We start from the raw sequence: 20,952 nt of genomic DNA on the forward strand, positions 1-20,952 counted from the left end.
GCCCATTTGCTGAGCCTTTCCAGGTCAGCCTGGATCACCCGCCTGTCTTCTGGTGAAACCCGCCTGTCTTCTGGCGAGACACAATATGTGCAATTGTGCACTCTCCTGTCTTCTGGTGTGGATGCTTTACCCTGAAGTTTGGTGTCATCAGCAAACTTGGCCAGTCTGCTCCTGACTCCAATGTCCACATCATTAATGAAGTTGTTGAACATATGGGTCCAAGGACAGAGCCCTGGGGACCCTACTGGTCACAGGACACCATGATGAGTGACTTCCATCAATTACTATCCTCTGGGTCTGACCACGGAGCCAATTTTCCAGCCATGGATCATGGTGTACCCAAGGCCGCAACTGGCCAGTCTGGCCAAGAGGTGATCATGGGATACCAGATCGAAGGCTTTTTTGAAGTCAAGATAAATGACATCAATCTCATCTCCCTTGTCCAGGTGATAGGTCACCTGGTCGTAGAAGGAAATGAGATTGCTCAAGACCGACCTACCCACAACAAACCCATGGTGGCTATCCCTCAGGATGTTGGCATCTGCCAGTCCATTAAGGATGGTCTCTTTAATAAACTTTTCTAAACCTTCCCCGGGACCCTCTACCTTCTGGCAGTGCAGCAGAGAAGGCTCTGGTCCCCTCTAAGCCCTGGTGCTGCTTCATGGAATCTGCCACAGCCCTGCCTACCTTGCAGCAGGGCTCCTCTGGTGGACAGGAGCTATTGCTCCCCAACACTGTGACAGGGGCTGCTGCCCCCATCAAGAGCCCTGCCCCCTTGCCACTGCAGCAGCTGGGAGGGGGCGTGGCCAGACACTGGCCAGCAGGGCCCCTTAGGCAGGGGGCAGGGACAGAGATTATGCCTCCTCCCTCTGGCATCCACCGGAGGGGGCTTATTCCACCGCTTGCCACAAGCAGGGAGCGAGTGCGGCAGTGGCGGTCACGGCAAGCAGACCAGGGTGCAGTCCCCCTGGGACAGTTGGGCAGAGGGGGAAATAACCCCCTCACTGCCCACTCTGCCGCAGGGGCCATGCTGGCTAGCTGCTGCAGCAGTGAGTGGGAAGCACCTAGCAGACCCAGCTCAGGTCCCTGCTGATGGGACAGGGAGGGGGCAATTAAACCCCTCCAGACCCTTGCCCTTGCCTGTCCCTGCTCACCTGGGGAGCAGAGGGGCAGGGACAGCCCTGCTGGGTTGGAACAGAGAGCCCTGCCCAGAGAACATGCCAGTATGCTGGGGGGACTTTGGTTTAAGTTAAACCAGGAGCATTACAAAAACTGGTTCATCCATCAATTCAAGATGAACCTGGTTGACACTACATTCAACCAGGTTCATTTCAAACTGGTTTCAGCCATTTTGAAACTGGTTATGTGCATGAATGTCTGTATTGTTACAGGTTTAAACCAGTTTCTGATCACTTAAACCAGTTTGTGTATAATGTCTGTCTGTCCCTAGCCAAGAACACTTATATAGTGCCATCCTCTGTGAATACATCAAAGAGGTCCAGCTGCTTGGATCAATAAACACTGAATGCTGGAAGGATCATGTGTCTTCATGTGTCTCTATTCAGTATTCACTTCCAATCCAAGCAAGTATTCTGTTCCAAAAATATAAAATCTGCCCAATATACCTGACTAGCACTATCCAAATAGTGATCCAAGGTGGCTTGTTAGTCCCTTTTGTAGGGCACCTCCCACCCTTTACTTTCAAATTCCTTGCAAACCAAAGGTGGTCAGTTTGGAACACCCAGTACCTACACTACCTACAACTGTATATGTAAGGCCAAAAGAAAGGCTAGTCCCCGTCTGTCCTCAGTGCCCATATATTTCAGATTGCACAGTCCCAGTAATGAATCTATGGGATGACAGTGGGAAATCTGCAGGTACAAGGTAACCTAGAGAACAGTGATCATCAATTGATTGAATTCACTAACTGATGAAAGGTGGGTAAGCTAACCAGCAGAGCTGAAGTGCTAGACTTCAGAAAGGCTAAACTTCAGTGTACTCAGGGGATTAGTTAGTGAGGCATTAAAGCTCAAGAGCATTGGCAAAATGGGGGTCCAGGAAGGGTGGTTGTTCTTCAAGGGAGTGATCCTATGAGTGCAGAAGGAGACAATCCCACTGTGCATAAAAGGGAGTAAAGGGGCTAAAAAGCCCTCTTGGCTGAACAGGGAAGTCCATGAAAACCTAAAGGGAAAGAACAAGGTATACAGGCTATGGAAACAGGGGGTAAGCTACCAAGGAAGAGTATATCTCCCTGGCTTGCACTTGCAGGGAATCAGTTAGAAGGGCCAAAGCAAGATTAGAACTTAGGCTGGCAACAAAAATTAAGGACAACAAAGAGTCCTTCTGCAGGGATATAGGGAGCAAAAACAAAGGTGCAGGGTAGCATAGGACTCCTACAGGACAAACTAGGGCAATTGGTGGCAGAGACGGGGGACAAAGCTGAGCTCTTCAATGGATCTGTATTCCTAGCCACAGCCCAAGACAAATATCCCAATTGGATCATAGACGGAAAAGAGGGACACCAGCCCATCAACTGTTAGCGCGGACTTAGTGCAGGGGCACTTGGAGGAGCTGGATGTGTTCAAATCAATGGGCCTGGATGAACTTTACCCAAGGGTGCTGAAGAAATTGGCCAGTGTCACAGTAGAGCCATTGGCATGATTGTTCAAGCACTCATAGTGCTTTGGTCAGGTCCCAGAAGACCGGGAAGGGGCCAATGTCCCTATTTTCAAGAAAGGGAGGAGGGAGGAATTAGGGAAACTATAAGCCAGTTAGTCTCACCTCTATCCTTGGGAAAACTCTGGAAAAAATCATTAAGGATAAACATTTGTGGGAACCCAGCAGGGGAAATAAGGCTGAAAGGAAATCAGCACAGATTCACTGCAGGTAGATCCTGCCTGACTAACCTTGTTTCTTTTTATGACCAGATCACAAAATCCCTACACAGTCAGATGGGTCACTACTTGGCTGGAGGGCCGCACACAGAGAGTGGTGGTGGATGGGTCTTATTCGACCTGGAAGGAACAGGCCTGCACTGTTCAACATCTTCCTCAGTGACTTGGATGAGGGGGTGAAAAGTACCCTGTTCAAATTCACAGATGACACTAAGATGTGGAGAGAAGTGGGCATGCTAGAAGGGAGGAATAGGCTGCAATTGGACCTGGACAGGTTACAGGAGTGGGTGGATGAGAACAGGATGGGTTTCAACACTGACAAGTACAAGGTACTGCACCTGGGAGGAAGAACCAGCAGCATACCTACAGGCTGGAGAACTCCCTTTTTGTCAGTGCAAAGGCAGAAAAGGATCTTAGAATCATTATTGATGCCAGAAGCACATGGGCTGACAGTGAGAGGACAGAGTCAGGAAGGCCAACCATACCTTGTCATGCATCCACAGATGCATCTCAAGCAGGTCCAAGGAAATGATACTCCCCCTCTATGCAACAGTGGTCAGGCCCGAGCTGGAGTCCTGCGTTCAGTTCTGGGCGCCGTACTTTAGGAGGAATGTGGACAACATGGAGAGGGTCCAGAGGAGGGCCACCCACATGATCAGGGGTCAGAAGGGCAGGCCCTACGAGGGGAGGATACAGGACCTGAACCTGTTCAGCCTCCACAAGAGAAGGCTGAGGGAGGGGGGATCTAGTGGCCAATTACAAACTAGTCAAGGGGGACTAGCAGGCTTCGGGGAGTCCCTGTTCCCCCGAAGCACTACCAGGAGTGACTAGAAATAATGGTCACAAGCTGGCAGACAGTAGATTCAGGCTAGACATCAGGAGGCACTACTTCACTGTCAGGGCAGCTAGGATCTGGAACCAACTTCCAAGGGAACTAGTGCTGGCTCCTACCCTGGGGGTCTTTAAGAGGAGGCTGGATGAACACCTTGCCGGGGTCATTTGACCCCAGTACAGGCATACCTTGTTTTATTGCGCTTCACTTTATTGCGCTTCGCAGATATTGCGGTTTTTTACAAATTGAAGTTTTGTGGCAACCCTGCCTTGAGCAAGTCTATCGGCGTCATTTTTCCAACAGCATTTGCTCACTTCGCATTTTTTAGCAATAAAGTATTTTTTAATTAAGGTATGTACATTGTTTTTTAGACATATTGCTATTGCACACTTCATAGACTACAGTATAGTGTAAACATAACTTTTATATGCACTGGGAAACCAAAAAATTCGTGTGACTCGCTTTATTGCGACATTCACTTTATTGCGGTGGTCTGGAACCGAACCCGCAATATCTCCGAGGTATGCCTGTACTCTTTCCTGCCATGGCAGGGGGTCAGACTTGATGATCTGCTCAGGTCCCTTCCGACCCTACCAACCATGAAACTATCCTTAAACGCAGGAGTCAAGGTAGATGTCATCTACCTAGACTTTAAGAAGGCATTTGATATAGTATCTCATTCTGTTCTAGTAAATAAACTGACAGGCTGTGATATAGATAATTACATGGCCAGGTGGGTGGCAAATTGGCTTAGGAGTCGCACCCAGAGTGGTGGTGGACAGGTCAATATTGACCTGGAAAGATGTAGGCAGTGGAGTCCCACAAGGCTCAGTCCTTGGACTGGTGCTATTCAATGTCTTCATCAGTGACTTGGACGAGGACGTGTAGAGTACCCTGGCCAAGTTCGCAGATGATACCAAATTATGGGGCAATGTTAACACATCAGAGGGTAGGGAACAAATCCAGGCAAATCTGGGCAGGTGGGAAAAATGGGCAGAACATAATAGGATGCAGAGCAACAAAGACAAGTGCAAAGTGCTGCACCTGGGCAAAAAGAACCACCAACACCCTTACAGGCTGGGGGAGGACCTTCTTAGCAGCACAGCAGTGGAAAGGGATCTTAAGAGTCATAGTTGACTCCAAGATGACCATGAGTTGTCAACGTGATGAAGTGATCAACAAGGCTAACCTCACTTTATCATGCATTAGCAGATGCACGACGAACAGGTCCAGGGAGGTGATGCTTCCCCTCTATGCAGCACTTGTTAGGCCGCAGTTGGAGTACTGTGTCTAGTTTCAGGCACTAAACTTCAAGTGGGATGTGTTGAATCTTGAGAGGGTTCAGAGGAAGGCCACTTGTATGGTCAGAGGCCTGCAGGCAAGGCCCTACGAGGAGAGACTGAGGGACCTGAATCTGTTAAGACTTTACAAGAGAGGTGATCTTGTGGCTGCCTATAAATTAATCAGGGGAGCACAGCAGGGAATAGGAGATGCTCTATTTACTAGGAGTAACTAGGAACAACGGCCACAAATTGACAGATAGAAGATTGAGGTTGGACATTAGAAAGAACTTCACAGTAAGGGTTTTCAGAATCTGGAATGGGCTTCCAACGGAGGTGGTGCTCTCCTCAGCGCTGGGGGTCTTCAAGAGGAGACTGGAGAAACAAGTAGCTGGGGTTGTCTGACCCCAGCGCTCTTTCCTTCCTAGGGCAGGGGGTCAGACTCAATGACCTACTGAGGCCCCTTCTGACCCTAACATCTATGAATCTGAGTATTATACTGAACAGTAAAACAAATGAATCAGTACACATTTTTTACTTCAGTGGAGAAAAACTGGATTCACACACAACAAAATCTAGAAGTGGAACAGCTGAGATCTTAAGTGCAGAGTCATGACAGGCAAGTTATGGTTCTCAGTCAATATTCACCTTTGTGGCTTTTCTGCTTCCAGGTTATACAACGAGGAACATTTCTTATACTTTCTAATGCATGCCATTTGGCAGAGGATGCGCAGTGCTGATTGTGGTACTATGTGGCTATTCCTCAGGGCAAAGTTGTTGGCATGTAGGCTCAGAGAAATTATGTCATCGGATGCTCTGAGTGCACTCACTAAGCACTGCACATCTTAAGACAGGACTGTACAGCTCAAGATGGATCTCTCTGGCTAAGACCTGTAACAGAGCCCATCAGGGAGAATACAGCATTCCCCCTCAGTAGTCACACTTGAATATAAAGGCTAAAAAGGTAGGAAGGGAACTTTGCTCCAATGACTAGGTGGTTGGAAGGAGAATTTTTTATAGAAGCATCAGAGGCTTCAACCTTGCTCCATATATACAGACGGGTTTGGAAAAAAGAAAATCTATTTTCTTCACTGGGCTCTTTCTTTCCCAAGAAAAAAGAGCAATGTTGTGGAAAAGAGAGAACTCTCATGTGTGTGAGCTCTAATATACAGATCATCCTCCCATTAAGCAGCATCCCAGCTCTCTACTTCAGAGCAGTTCCCAGTTTCAGTTTTCTGGGAAACATATACCTGCATGGAACCCATCTGTGCTCCATAGCATCATCAGTTCCCAACAGGAGGCCACACACGCTTTAAGTGGCCTATGCAATCACAGAAAAAAGCCTTATGCAAATTAGTCTAAACCATAATCATGGAAATGATCAGTTGGTCTTCTTGCTAAATTTGGCATCTTGGTTTTGGCAGATGGGAATCTAAACTTCTGTAGTCTGGTTCATACAAGTATCAAGGTCATTATAGAATTTAGTTTGAGCATTTATAGGCTAATCTGAAGTGCTGACCTCATCATCTGGGATACAGTTTTAATCCTATTATTTATTGTATTCCCAATTTTTCAGCCACCTCAAGAAATAGCACAATGGGTCTACTGGGCATACTACTCCATGCTCTAACTACCTATTTGATCAGACAGAGGAGCTGGCCAGATGTTTAGGTAGCACCAGTGCACTGTGTGAGCCAGCCCCAAGATAGCATGTAAAGTTGTTTGTGAGCATGTCATTTAACCTGTGAGTCTCTGCTTAAAATTAAGCCACAACCAGAGCCCTCACATAGAAACTCAGGTAAAACCAGGAGCTAGAAGGGACACAATGACTTCTCCTTAATTATATTCTGATATTCATGAAAGACAAATCTTTTGATATCTTACAGTTGTGGTAACTGCTTAAAATGCTAACTTTTTAATGACAACCACTGTATGTAAATTATCTAATTACAAATACTGACAACACATAACTCTGTTGAAAAATGAATTTAAAAAAGGTTTTGAGCTGCTTAAGAAGCAGCAAAATTTATACTTTGAAAAATGTTACTCTGTACGCAGAATAATGAGGTCTCATAATAGATACTGGATCTTATTTACTGAAATTTGGTGTTTGATTCAGATGTTAATTTCATGCTGCATTAAATGAACAACAGATAAAACCCCTTTTCTTTAAATGCTTGCATCAGCTTCAAAGTTGCAGTTTGATACATTTTTGAATTAACCTTACAAAGCACGGAATGTAAATTTGCAAGCTGTGATGATTCAGAATTTTAAAAAGTTCCTGTGGTGGGAATGAAAAGAGGATGGTCTAATGTGGATAAAAGACATGAAATAATCTATTCACATTTGCATACTAACAACAAGGCCTTTTGATTGCAGGATAGCTGGATTCACTACCAATTTTATTTCTGTTTAAATATTTTATGCATAAATGGGCTTTAGCAACAATACCCAATAAATTCATTCTCATAATTATTTTCCTTGGGAATGCATCCAGTAGTGGTCACCTTTAAAATCTACCAGGTTTGTCAAACAAATACATTCCATCTCAGTAATTACAGCATTCACTATACTCCTGGTATATGCTAGGATACTGTAGGCATGGATGTAAAGTTATTCATTTAACAAAGCCAATTGGCAAGATTTTAAAGGTAACGAGTGAAAGCAAGTTATTAGCCATCTCTGTTGCTTGGCTGTGTATATCTGGAGCGTCCATTTTCATGTTCTTGTAGCAAAAATCATCTACTAGATGCCAGCAACCCAAAGGAAAATGCAATTCACCACATTACAGACCAGCTTGGATCTGAAATCATATCAGACTGGGGAGGGGAAAATAAGACTTAAAACGAATCATAAAAGATGCAGAAAATCTGCAATGAAGACATTGCCCAATTTCCCCACCCAAGCAGGTGGACTATATTGTAAGACAGCAGCAGCCTACAGCAAAGCACTATTCTGAAATAGAGCCAGCTACAATGCAATAGTATGATAAACTGCATTAGAGCATATTCAAGTACAGGCATCCTTGTACGCGGAATAATCCTAACATCTGCCCACACTTTTCCAATATTTGATTGATGCTGTTTTGATCTGGTCTTAATAATAAGCACATCTCCTGAACCTATGTAGTGCAGTTTCCACCAATTCCAGTTACACCTGTTGAAAAGGGAAGAGTTGATTGATTTGTCTCCCTTGGTGCTGAACTCAGCCAACAAGCTGTTTATGAATCCAGCAGATGTTTCTGCATTTTGGGCCAAATCAAATTTTAAAACCATTTTTTGTTTCCTTTCAGTGGGGAAAAAGAAATAGAAATGCATTGATTTACACCACTGTTACTAAGCTCAACTGGCCTATGACCTAAATCTTGAACTAGAGACTGTACAAGATGGCTAACTGAAATATCACTGCCCTGAAGCTGCACTGTGCCAAGGTTCCCAAGTTGGTCAGAAGACACAGGCAAAGATTCTGTGGGAATGTCAGCATTTTAATCCATTGATGAGTGTCATTTTTTCAAGTTTCCTTTGGACTTAGAGGCACAATGCAAAACTTAACAAAACCCCCCCAGATCCTCAGGGAAAAAAATAATTATGGGTGGAACAACAGGTTTGCAAATAATTCTATGCCACAGTTTGAGAGAACATGTGCATGACCAATTACAAATCCCACCTAATTTTACTAATGATATTTGTACCTGTTATAATTTGCAAGAATTAAAACTTCTATTCTGAGGCAGAAAAGAGACAACTTCTGCATTGCTGAAACCCTGAACAGCCCTGTTCTTGTGGGACAGTGGGGCTACTGGCTAAGCCATTGACTTTAATAACTCTCCACCAGCTGCAGCATCATGGAAAATGCCAGCATATAAGGAGAATGAGGAGGGAGGAGAAAGAGGAAAAAGTATTGCAGACTGAATTTAAAAGACAAAGGCTCTTTAACAAGGGGGAAAGACCTTTTTAGGAGAAGGATTCGAGGAAGACTACAAATGTGTACTGCTTTCCCAGCACTTGGTAACTCATGTGCTTTCAAACAATCAGGTATGCCTAAATAGAAGAAGTTCCTTTACAAAATATGCATATTTCTTATCTCAACTGTCATATGATCACATAGGTGTTAAATTATACACTGTGCTCACAATGCAAAGTATCTGATGGGAGCACATGTGAAGGTCTGCAGATGTTTGGAGGGTAAGTACAGGTATTAAAGCAGGACAGTTGAACTGGGTATCTGACATCTCAAGGACAGAAGCCAGTAACCTTGAAGTAAATGAGTATCCCAACTGACCCTCTAATTCCTTTGGCTAGGGACAGACATTCAAAAAGTCTGAGCCTGAATTGATTCAATCTTTGAATTGAACTGACTCCAGGATGAACATGAGCCGCCAATGCCAGACCGCAGCCAGCAAGGCCAGCCATATCTTATCATGCATCCAAAGATGCATCTCAAGCTGGTCTGAGCAGGTGATGCTTCCCCTCTATGTGACTTTGGTCAGGCCGCAGTTGGGGTAGTGCATCCAGTACTGGGTGCCGCACTTCAAGAGGGATGTGGCCAGCCTGGAGAGGGTTCAGAGGAGGGCCACCCACTTGGTGAGAGGGCAGCAGGACAGTCCCTATGAGGAGAGACTGAGGGACCTGAACCTGTTCAGCCTCAGCAAGAGGAGGCTGAGGGGGACCTAGTGGCTGCCTACAAACACATCAGGGGAGATCAACAGCAAATAGGTAGAGCCCTTTTCTCCCCAGCACCATCTGGGGTGACAAGGAACAATGGTAATAAGCTGATGGAGAATAGGTTTAGGTTAGAGATCAGAAGGCAATATTTTACAGTCAGGGTGGCCAAACTCTGGAACCAACTTCCCAGGGAAGTGGTCCTCGCCCCTATCTTGGGCAAATTCAAGAGGAGGTTGGATAATCACCTGTCTGGGGTCCTGCGAACCCAGCATTCATTCCTGTCTGTGGCAGGGAGTCAGGCTAGATGATCTGTCCAGGTCCCTCCTGACCCTAGCTACTATGAAACTATGGATTTCGCTGAATCAAATCAGAGACAGTGATCCACATCGAACAGGGCCCGGTTCACATAAGCCTACTAATCAGCTCCAAAAAGCCCTAAGCAGACACTATCCTGTCTGCATTTGTTCTGTCCCAGTGAAATTGGAGACACAGACAGACAGCTCTCAACACTAGCTAGCATACCACATGCCAGCTAGTCTGTAGGGCTGGGATGTGTGCTGTGGGAGATGGGAGGGAGGGAGGGGGCAGATTCCTGTTTGAGCAGCGAGTGGGGTGGGAAGGGAGGCAGACCTTGCTGTGCCTGCAGTCTCCACTGGAGCTCTGGCTAGGGAGCAGAGGGGTGGGGCTAGTGCTGCAGTCTGGAACAGGCAGCCCAGTCCAGACCAGGGCTGCAAAGCATCTGGGATGCTGGGGGATTCTGGTTTAACCTAAAGCAAGAAGGACTCTGGGACAAATACTGTATAAATTGGTTTGACCCAAATCAGTTAAGTATGATACTACATTCAACCAGGTTTATCTCAAAGTGGTTTCAGCATTTTGAAACTGGTTTATGTGCACTGAACTTATTTTGTTACAGGTTTAAACCAGTTTCTGATCACTTAAACCAGTTTGTGTGTAATGTCAGTCCCTAGCCATAGAGAAGACTGGGGGAAGGGGGTCAGGTTAGAGCAGGGGCAAATAAAATGCAGCCCGCCAGGCCATTCTATCCGGCCTGCGGGGCCCCTAAAAAATTTAGAAAATTAATATTGATCTTCCCCTGGCTGCCTGTCATGCAGCCCTCGATGGCTTGCCAAAACTCAGCGAGCGGCCCTCCGCCTGAAATAATTGCCCACCCCTGCGTTAGAGCTACTTCATGACTATCCACTATAGGGTCTCAGTGAAAGTATTCCAGTCTTGCATTCTTTGAAAAATGTTAATCAGCTTAGAAATATACTTCTATCCTTTAAAAATATATGTAATGTAGTTGGTATATGTTGAGGCAAGAAAAACATGCCTATTGGGGAAATGCAAATTATGTGCATTTTTCTTTATAGACAGCTGTAGTCCCACATTGTTCCTGTCTCCTAAAGTTAATCTATTAAAACCCTATGCACAACTCCTAATGTTTTTCAACACCTACAGACTAACCTGTTTAAAATTTTGTGAAGAAAGAAATTTTGTCAAAGTCACTGCTTTGCCCTTGGATGCATTCACAGAGCAGCCTGTAGGAATCACAGCATGCAGCTGCACACACAAGCATCTGTTGAAAGAATGGCAGCACCTCAATCACACCATCATGTAGAAAACTGCCACATGATGGGGTGACAGGAGAGAGTAACGAAAAAAGCATCAGGACAGAAAGTGACAGTGCCTGATCCGCAGCTGAACTTGGCTGATCCTGAAGTGGCATAATTGACAAACAAATGGGATGGTAGGAAATGTGATAGCTATGGGTACCGTCCCCCACTGTGAAACCTATCTGAAGCCCAGTGCAATTCATAGCTGAGAACACTGAGCCAAACACTGCACAAGGTGAACTGCAGGGACAGGAGAATGTACAGGTGTGGCATGGATCCCTGTTCCTACACCCCCAAGCCACAGGCATATAAATGAAGGATTGAACTGAATGCCCACTCTTTGTAGCAATTAATTTAGATCTCAAACAGTTGCAGGAGCAAGTGTCCATTCACAGATCACCTCTACCACTAACATGAGTCACCACATCCAGTATAAACTGATCTCCACCCTGCATTTCCCTTCTATTATTCTCCACAGTTGTCTCCAATGTCCACTTATACCCCCAATCCTAAAATGCTATGCCCTAGCATTAAAAGATTCTAACCTGTTGTGGTCACTCTGAGTTCTTTGCAAGAAAATTGCTCCATTATTTTTCCATAGTTAAAAAATTAGTGAAAACTAAGAGTCGGAATTTTCCAAGGGGTACCCTGATCTAAGGTTAAGTATCACAAAAACTGTAAGCATTTTCATTTACAATCTAGACCTTGATTACCCACAAAAAATTTAAGGTCATCCTTTTAGTTGGCAACCATCAGGTAGACCAAAAAGTCAGGTTAATTAATGGCATATTCCAATGCCTTTAATACATTTTACACAAAAATAAATTGGCCCTATGGCTCATATGGACTCATGTCTGATTTACTACAGTTTCTTCGATTCAAACTTACTAGACACTATTAATAACAAATGCCATAACAGTAGCACATTTATGTGCTACAGATTCTTTATTCTAGTTTATGTCTATTAATATAAATTTACTGGTTTTATATTATGCTGAAAAAACCCACTGAGGCTGTTAGGAAAGGTATTCGGGATAGCGTTGTTCAGAGACTTACATGTTGTGTAATGAACATCACGGTGAGTGTTAGATGAGCATCCTAGTGAAGACTCCCATCTAAACTCAGAATTCATATCAATAGCACTGTTTAAAATGTGACCAGAAATACCTGAATAAGTTTATGAGCATAAAAAAGGGGGAAGTACTAACTGATGTCTTAGATTTAAGATATAATATTAAAAAGCAGCAAGTTGTTAATTTATGATAGACAAATAGACATATCTGGGAAACTAATATATAAAAGTAATGACTTCAACCATTAAATACAATTTTACTAATAGCTTTTTTAAAAAAAAATGCACTATTTGTTGGCACCTCAGAAAAATGTTGACATTTCTGAAAATGGGAAGCTGGAGAAATGCCCTGATTTGCCTGTAAAAGTAGGCAGTAGGAAATACTTGTATCTAAACTCCAAGAAGGAAAAGTAAAGGGGAAATCTATACTTTATTATCCTATGGGTGCAGCTAATTCCCTACCCTGGCAACTACAATTTCATTTCATATTTGAGTAGTGAATATACAATTTCTCTCTCAGTAGCTATAATAATTCTGATGTAAATTACTAGCATGGCTGTACCAGAGCATAAATGCTCAAAATCAACTGAAGCAGAAGAAATTCATGAAGAAGGAAAGTATGATTAATGTAGGGGTTACCCAGTAAATAATCATGTGTGGTATTCTTCTCATTATATGAACAAAATATAGTCAAATAAAACTACTGTGTTTCTTAAAATGCTACATGTATGTTTCTTCACTGAATAATTTGGAGAACACACTATTCACCTAGTGACTGATTAGCAAGATGATTTATCAACAATGATTTTCCATGTCTGTGCATGTTTTCAAATAGAGGGAAAAAAATGGCTCCAGCATATAAAATATTCCAGCACTTGTCCTTCCAATGTGATGTTAATTCTCATGATTATTTAAGAGGAGACAACAGGTTGCTATAGAATTAGTCAACATCTTTTAACATTTATTTATGACAGCCCAAGGCTTGCATAGTTTATCTGCAAAATAATGTTCTTGCTTCCTTCCCCACCCTGCTTTTAATCACATCATCCTAACTGAATGATTTCAAATGCAGTATATGTAGACATAATAGATGGGTGTTTCATCTTTCCAGAATATGGCTCCATTGGCTTAATTTTCAACATTTGCAGCTGTACAATTTTGTTCCAGATGGAAAAAGCACCCTTTAAAAACATCAAGAATGCCTGTTTCAAACAAAGGCATAATAAAAAAAAATTCTGGAAACCAATTTTTTTTTTCTGCAAATGGTGATGTGTGAATTCTTCCCCATAGGTCTGCATGTACATATAAATAGATGGTTTAAATCAGGATAGCTTCACTGAGCTCAGTTGAACTACCACTGCACCTCACCACAGCTGTGACTGGCCTTAAAATTTACTGCATTACATCCACTGGATGAGACACAAAAGAACATCAGAGCCAAGTCACCCAAGAAAGCCTCTTTGGTTCAGTAGGTACAAATTCTCCTCTCCAATGACCACAGAATTCCACATTAAGGTTCCACAATTCAGCCTGGCTTTTCCCAGCCAACCACATGGTGAGTGGGATCAGTACCGAAGGATGAAGGCTGCATGTCTTTCCCATATGACTGAATGGCAGTCAGGTGGGAAATTATTTTAAAGGGTCATAGCCCAAAGTTACTGGGCACTCCCCAGCTGATGATTTTGAATGTCAGTCTGAGATAAAATAGGCCGTACAGACCAAGGACTGTTGATCAGGTGGTTGCACAGAGGTAGATGGGGAGGGAATTTCCTCAGTTGCAACTTAAGTACAACAAAGAGAATTAGCTCCTGACACAAAAACAATCATACACTAGCACCAAAGAAGCATGATCTCTGAATTGTAGCACTAGCTCACTGAAAGGTGGTCCAAAGCCAGTCCAGGCATCCAAATGGGGAGCCAAAAGAGAACTGATTCCAAATCTAGGGTAGTGCAGAGTAAGGGGATATAGAACTGGAGGCACCTTTTGCTAAAACTCTTGCAAGGGTCTTCCATCTCAGACAACTCAACTTTCTTCTCTAGATGTAATGGTTTTCTTTGTTTTTTAAATCATTTTCAGCAGAATGACTTATGTATAGTCAGTTTGCAGAAGAGAGCACATGAGACCCATAAGCAGTTTTTATAATCTGGGTGAGGAAAGTCATGGAGAGTTCACACTGGACTGGGCCAGTTGGTAACAGGGACTTGGGCAATCTGAGGAAAAAGCATTAAAAATAATGACAAAACCCCAAGAAGCATGCGTTGCTATCTCATTTTTATTATATTTTTATCTGCATTTTAGCCACTAGTCCTCCTAATAGTACAACTAATAAAAGGTCAGCTGTCACCAGATTCTGGTTTTGCAATTGTCCAGGCAGAGTAACTCCCTTAACTTTAGGATCTAATCCTGTTCTAGCAATAACAACATTGATTCTTTACGTAAAGCTTTAGGGGCTTTCTTACCACCACTGGCAGCAGCAAGCAACATGAGACTACCTAGAGAAAGAAAAGGCCTTCACAGAGAGGATTCTTCCCCTGCACTAGTTTCAAGTACCTGAGCACACTAGTCTCACTAGTACCTGAGTACACTAGTCTCTCCTAAGTATGTGGGTTAAAATCTAGCACAGCTCCTTGGCACTTCCATAAGCATTAGAACAAGTTTATGAGCCTGCAAGCTGAAGCACCAGAAATCAAAGGACCCAATTTCTTCCAGGCCATGTAACACTTCACAGGAAGTACAAGGGGACCAGAAGCCTGATGTTTCACTGGGAAAAGTGGTGGTGCAAGATGTCAGTAAGCTGGAAACAGAAGGGCTATTTTTACCACACTGGTCTGTAGATATTACCACTACTTACACATGAGAAACAGAGAAAGGTACCAATGTGAACAATTACAGACCTTCCCATCATGGCTCCTCAAACTGTTTGCTAACCAAGTCACCTATGCTCCACCAGTATAAGCAATCTATGCAGTTAGAATGCAGCTACTCTATACTTTAGACATGGGGTGGGCAATTATTTGGGACCACAGGCCACATAGGGAGTTACATTGACTAGACTTTGTCGTGTACTGCACTTATGTGCCAACTGGCCAATGTCCACTTCCAGTTGCTGCCTCTTGTTGGTATTGCTGGGGCTAAATCACAGGGCATAAGAGGCAAAGCAGAGAAATACCAGGTACAGAAGAGCAATCACATGCCCCACAATTAAAGCTATTATCTTCTTCTAGCTTCAGGTGCCTTGACACCGTCCTCCGGTCATCCGAGGAGGAGGCCTCAATTTCAGAACCTCCAAATCTGGCACAGAACCAAACCTTGGCTACAGAACTGTATGTCAGATTTCAAGTTTCCATTCACACAATAGCTTCTGACTCTCACAGCTACAAAGGAAACCCTCCAAATGTGAACCAAATTAAAACCAACGGAGTTATATCTGCCCAAGTCACAGACAACCTGAAACAACAGCCTGAACTGACCTAGTTATCACAAAGGGTTATTTAATGTTTGAACCCAAGAACAATGTAAATGTTACCAATTCCAGTACTGATAATTTTAGCAGAAACAGCCAATTAATGTGCTTATTCTACAATCTGTAAAGACTAATCACACCTTTCCTGGTGCCAAAGACCCCAGCTGTCACTACCTGTGACAATTTCTAAAACTAAATTCTGCAGCTTCCACATGAAATGTTACAGCAGAATAAAAACATTTAAAAAGACAATAGTATAAAATAAGGGCTATACAGTAAAATTCAGACCAGGACTCATATTCTGCATAATTTGGTTTGCCTGTTTGACTGACTGAATGAAAGCATCCATAGACTGTAAGGTTGGTAGGGACCTTGGAAGATCATCAGATCCAGTTTCTGCACCAAGCAGGAAAGATAATGGGTCAGGTGACTCCGGCAAGATCACTGTCTAGTCTCATCTTGAAGATTTGTAGGGTAGGTGATTGCACCACCTCTACAGGGAGCTTATTTCACAGTCTGGACACCTGACTGTGAAGAAGTTTTTCCTAAATGTTGAGCCTGAATCAATTTTAAAGGAGTTTGTGGCCATTACTTCTAGTTTTCCCCTCAGTTGCCCCAGTGAACAGTTGCTCACTGAGCCCTTGATATACTCCCCTAGTGTAGCAGTAAGCTGCTACCAGATCCCCTCTTAGCCTTCTTTCCTTGAGGCTGAAGAGTCCCAGATCCCTCAGCCTTTCGTCATACAGATGGCCGTGTAAGACTCCAATCATATGGGTGGCTCTTTTTGAATTCTCTCAAGCTTGTCCATGTCCTCTTAAAGTGTGATGCTTAGAACTGGATGCAGTATTCCAGTTGTGGTCTCACCAGTGCTGAGTAGAGTGAAAGAATCACCTCCTTGGTTTTGCTGGAGATGCATTGATTGATGCATGCCAGAGTATTATTTGCCCTACTGGCATCGTGCTGCCAGCTCACATTTATCCACAGTGATAGCAAGTCACCAAAATTTCAAGATGCTTAAGAACATTACAATATCAAGATCCTTTGGTTTGCAATTAGGTCCGTCTTGCTGTGGAGTGCACACAGTTGTGCACAGGGCACATGCAGAGGGGGTGGAATGTAATGGTGTTTTGAGAAGTACATTTTATCCAATCAGAACCCTGATACAATACAAAAGGTTCCTGATCAGCTAGTAGAAGCCTTGGAGCCCTTACACTTCTGTGGGGCAATATGAGCATGCCTAACATCCATCTACTTCTGAAAAAAAAGTCTTTATTTTTCTGTCTATCTACCTACTTACAAACACTTTAAAAATTAAACATTAAAGAATCTCTACCACCCTTCTCCCACAGCACCCAGCCTTAGCAGAAAACACCATAGATATCTATCTATCAATTTAATCTCCCAGCTCAAAACATATCACATCCGTGGGTCTCCATGATCACTCTGGCACCCAGACACACATGTATGTAGCAGCATACAAACATGCTCTCCTGGATAGGGATTCACTTCTGTTCAGAGATATCTATTATCCCCAGGAGGGGCTAACCATTTTTAGAAGTACTGGGATATTTGTTTATTTAATATTTATACATAGCACCCAGAAGACACAATCAGCATTAAGGCCCCACTGTGCTAAGGGGAAAAAAGTCTCTACTCTGAATAATTTATAACCTAATGAAGCACTTATAGCCTGAGGGGGCGGAAAAGAATGCGACCCTTTATTATTAAATAAACTTAGATCATTATTTTTGCCATGAACTTCAAAGTGATCCCGATTTACCCATTAATCCACACCCAATTCACACATGCAGAGCTGACATCATTCCTGGTTTAACACCAGGGATGAATTTGACCCCTTAAGTCCATCATGTGTAGCAAGAGGCTAGGCACAGACGTTCAAAAGGCTGAGGGGGAATCAATCTAAGTTATGTGGTTTTCTGTGAAAGGTGTAATTTAGATTGGTAGTGAAGGGCAAAACATACATTTGCCCTTTGGTTGGGTGTGGGGAGGGTGAAAATCTTAGACCAGGTTCCGCCATTTTTAAACCAGTCTAGGTACGCCAAACTTCTGTTCCGGCTTCCGGTTTCTGATGCCTTATACTGGTAAAAGTGTAATGTCTGTATCAGGCCATGAATACATATAGATATGCATGCAAAGAACCATGAAGTACCTCAATTTATAAATGTATTTGCAATCTATCAACAACCTTCAACCTCTTGAAGTATTTATTTTCCAGTTTGACTAAGGTTACACACAGAGCCCCTGGCATAACACCATGCGAGTGACCTCACTCATTGATTTGCTTCCCCCACTCCCACACCTGATTCAGAAAATCAGAAATGAAAAATATATTTAACTACTGAAGCAACTCCATGTCTTGTTTTGTCACCAAACATTTCACATGCCTTCTCTACCACCTCATTTACATGACTGTTTTTTATAACCAAGAGTAAATATGGCTTTTATACTGTTTTGTTTTGCTTTTAATAGAAACATTGGAGAGTTTCATTTCAGAAACTGACAATAATATATCATGCTTCAATTAGAAACTTGATGAAATAATCCTTGGTGACAGACATGTTTTAAAAACACTAATATTACATTCTACAATATACAATCTGAGGCATCCTCAGCATATCCATTCTGATAACCCACAGATATCACATAAGGAGTTATCAATGTTCTTTATAATCCTGACTAATGTCTCCCTTTGTTGGGGAAATAAAACTTGCCAGTAGTTCTGAAGGGAAATTTAAGAAAGGTCTGAATTGACTAGGCAACACCTAAATATAGAATCTCAATAAAGCATTAAATTAAACACCTTTCACATAAAACGTGTATCGTAACAGGTCTAATATAATGTTATTGCACTTTTAAGAACTGGAACACTCAAATTAACATTTCTTTTATACTGTGGAACACATTTTTAACACTTAGCATAAAATTCAACAACTAAACTAGAATGAATTAAGAAATATTTTGCTCTTGAGATTAGCCAACCAAAATAATAAATTGAAGAGTTACGATGGTTTGTTATAGACATTTTCTACAGTTTAAACTCATAACTGAAATCTAACAAAGATGGTTGTATATACTATAAATTATATGTTAATGCCTTCCTGAAGTGTGTTCAGTCAGAAAGAACTTGATAGCTTTTCAGTGAAGGACACGTTACCGTCTTTGCAACCTTAACTTTTGACTAAATATAATGTGCAGGGTGTACAAGAATGTGTGCTGTTTTGGTTTGCATCTTCAGAATTTAATTTGAAGTCAGCCTTCTTCCATTAAATAAAAGTTTCCCCTTAAGAAGTCCACCCATGAGTTTCCACGCAAAACTTGAAAACAAAGGGCGCTAGAATTTTTTTAATAAGACTAATTACCATAATAGATGTAAAGATTCATAATAAGTTAGTTTATTTAACCTAGTGAGAAGTCATTCATATTTTCCTATGATTGTAACAGTATATGTAAAACCTAGATTACAATCATGCATTGATGTCACTAAACTTCTATAACAACATTCATGTTAGCTGAAGTTTACTGAATAAAATTCTAATCTGTGACACTAGCATCTTAAGGGACATAGATAGTTATAGGAGGGAACGTATCTATCTCATTGCCACCTGTATGGACTCAGAACCAGGAACACATACATCAGTACAGTATAAAGCAGTAATTTAGAACAAAGGTTTTTCTAGGGAAAACGTATAAAGCAACAGGTTTGTAGCTCAAAATATTCAGTTATGAAAAAGGTATTTTGCAAATGAGCTATTCACTTAAATTATCTGATTTCTATGTTCATAAACTGATTTCCTTGGAACTTCACTTTAGACCATCTGAAACAAAGAAAACCACAGTCAAAGAAACTGCTATTGCTATTTACTCTTTTAGGACAAAACACATTCTAGGCACCAAGTTAACTTTACTAGAAAAATAACATTTACTTATAGGACTTTATGTAACTTAAATGTCACAGTTTTTTCTGCCTACTTTTACCCTCTGCTTCCCGAAAGTAGTTGAAAAAGCTAGCTAAACCTCAGTTAGTTACACACCATTTCAATGAAGTTGGACTTATCAAGACAACTGGCACTCACAATAAATGTTTTTGCTTATTAAAGTTTGAAAACCTTGTTTTGTATCCAGTTTTATAAAGAACACCAAAAAGCCATTACCAGTGGACATTTAGCAATGACTGTAGGGCTGGATTTTTGTTGTTTTCGGGGGGGGAAAAAAATTTCAAAACACATTAAATCAATATCAATTTCAGAAAAAAAACACAAGACCAAAACAAAAACAGTTCACTAAACTTTAAACAAGCCTGACAAAGGAGCAGAGTTCATACTAAATTAAATAACACCCAAACTGATTTATTTTTAACTTTTTACCTTGATTTTACACTTTGAAAATTATTCTTCCTTAATCCTTAAGAAAACAAGAAGTCTCCCCAACAGAGCTGAGGAGAGAGATTATTCCCTCCTTTCCAAAGCAGTAGTTCAAGCAGGTCTAGATATTTTTCCCTTCATCACTGATAAAAAGAAACTTCAAAGATTTTAAATGGAGAATTCTGTAGACCATCCGAACACTCAGGAAACCCCAAACGGCGCTGTTCTCTTTTTGGTTTCAGCGTTCCAGCTTTTACAGTAAAATAAAACACAAAATGATATTCATTAGAGCCACTACCAGCCCAGTGGTTGCAGTCTTAAAACAGAAAAGAATAGAGTTCAGTCAGGCACAAAGGTCTCCATGGCAACAGTGAATTTAGACCCCCATTGGCATTATTTATGCAACATTTCATCACAAAAGGACCCTCCCACTAGCCTAGCTGACAAATTCTACAGTTTTCTAATCTCTCTTCCTTTTTCTTTCAATTTGTATCTGGCCCTTAAGCTATTTGTATCTCAACACAAATATCCCACCGTATTGTAAAATAAATTCAATCTGTCTTTTGGCTTTGCTGTGCTGTATTTCAAAGACAGCAAATGCAGTTTAAATCCTGGAGAGTTTACATTTAAAAAACACTTCTACTTTGATAAACAAGATCCAGAGTTTGCTAACAAAATTAAATTCTGACTTCAATTTAAATATGGGGGTTTTTTTTGCTTTTAGTAAATAAATTTTCTTCAATATATA

General features: G+C 42.0%; 1 protein-coding gene across 6 annotated transcripts in view; it reads right to left on the reverse strand.

The window, feature by feature from the left end:
- CTNND2 (catenin delta 2) overlaps window positions 1–20,952 on the reverse strand; it is a 936,097-nt gene that overhangs the window by 722,704 nt on the left and 192,441 nt on the right. Inside the window, exon 1 of one of the 6 annotated variants that reach the window (XM_019541643.1) lies at window positions 20,208–20,522. The exons of the other annotated variants lie outside the window; for them this stretch is intronic. The gene's annotated coding sequence lies outside the window, so the exon portion shown is untranslated. Of the gene's footprint in view, window positions 1–20,207; window positions 20,523–20,952 lie in introns of those variants that run through there. 6 annotated transcript variants of the gene reach the window in all.

The sequence above is a fragment of the Crocodylus porosus genome, unplaced genomic scaffold (genome assembly GCF_001723895.1).
Source record: "Crocodylus porosus isolate Cpor-Errol unplaced genomic scaffold, CroPor_comp1, whole genome shotgun sequence".
NCBI lineage: Eukaryota > Metazoa > Chordata > Crocodylia > Crocodylidae > Crocodylus > Crocodylus porosus.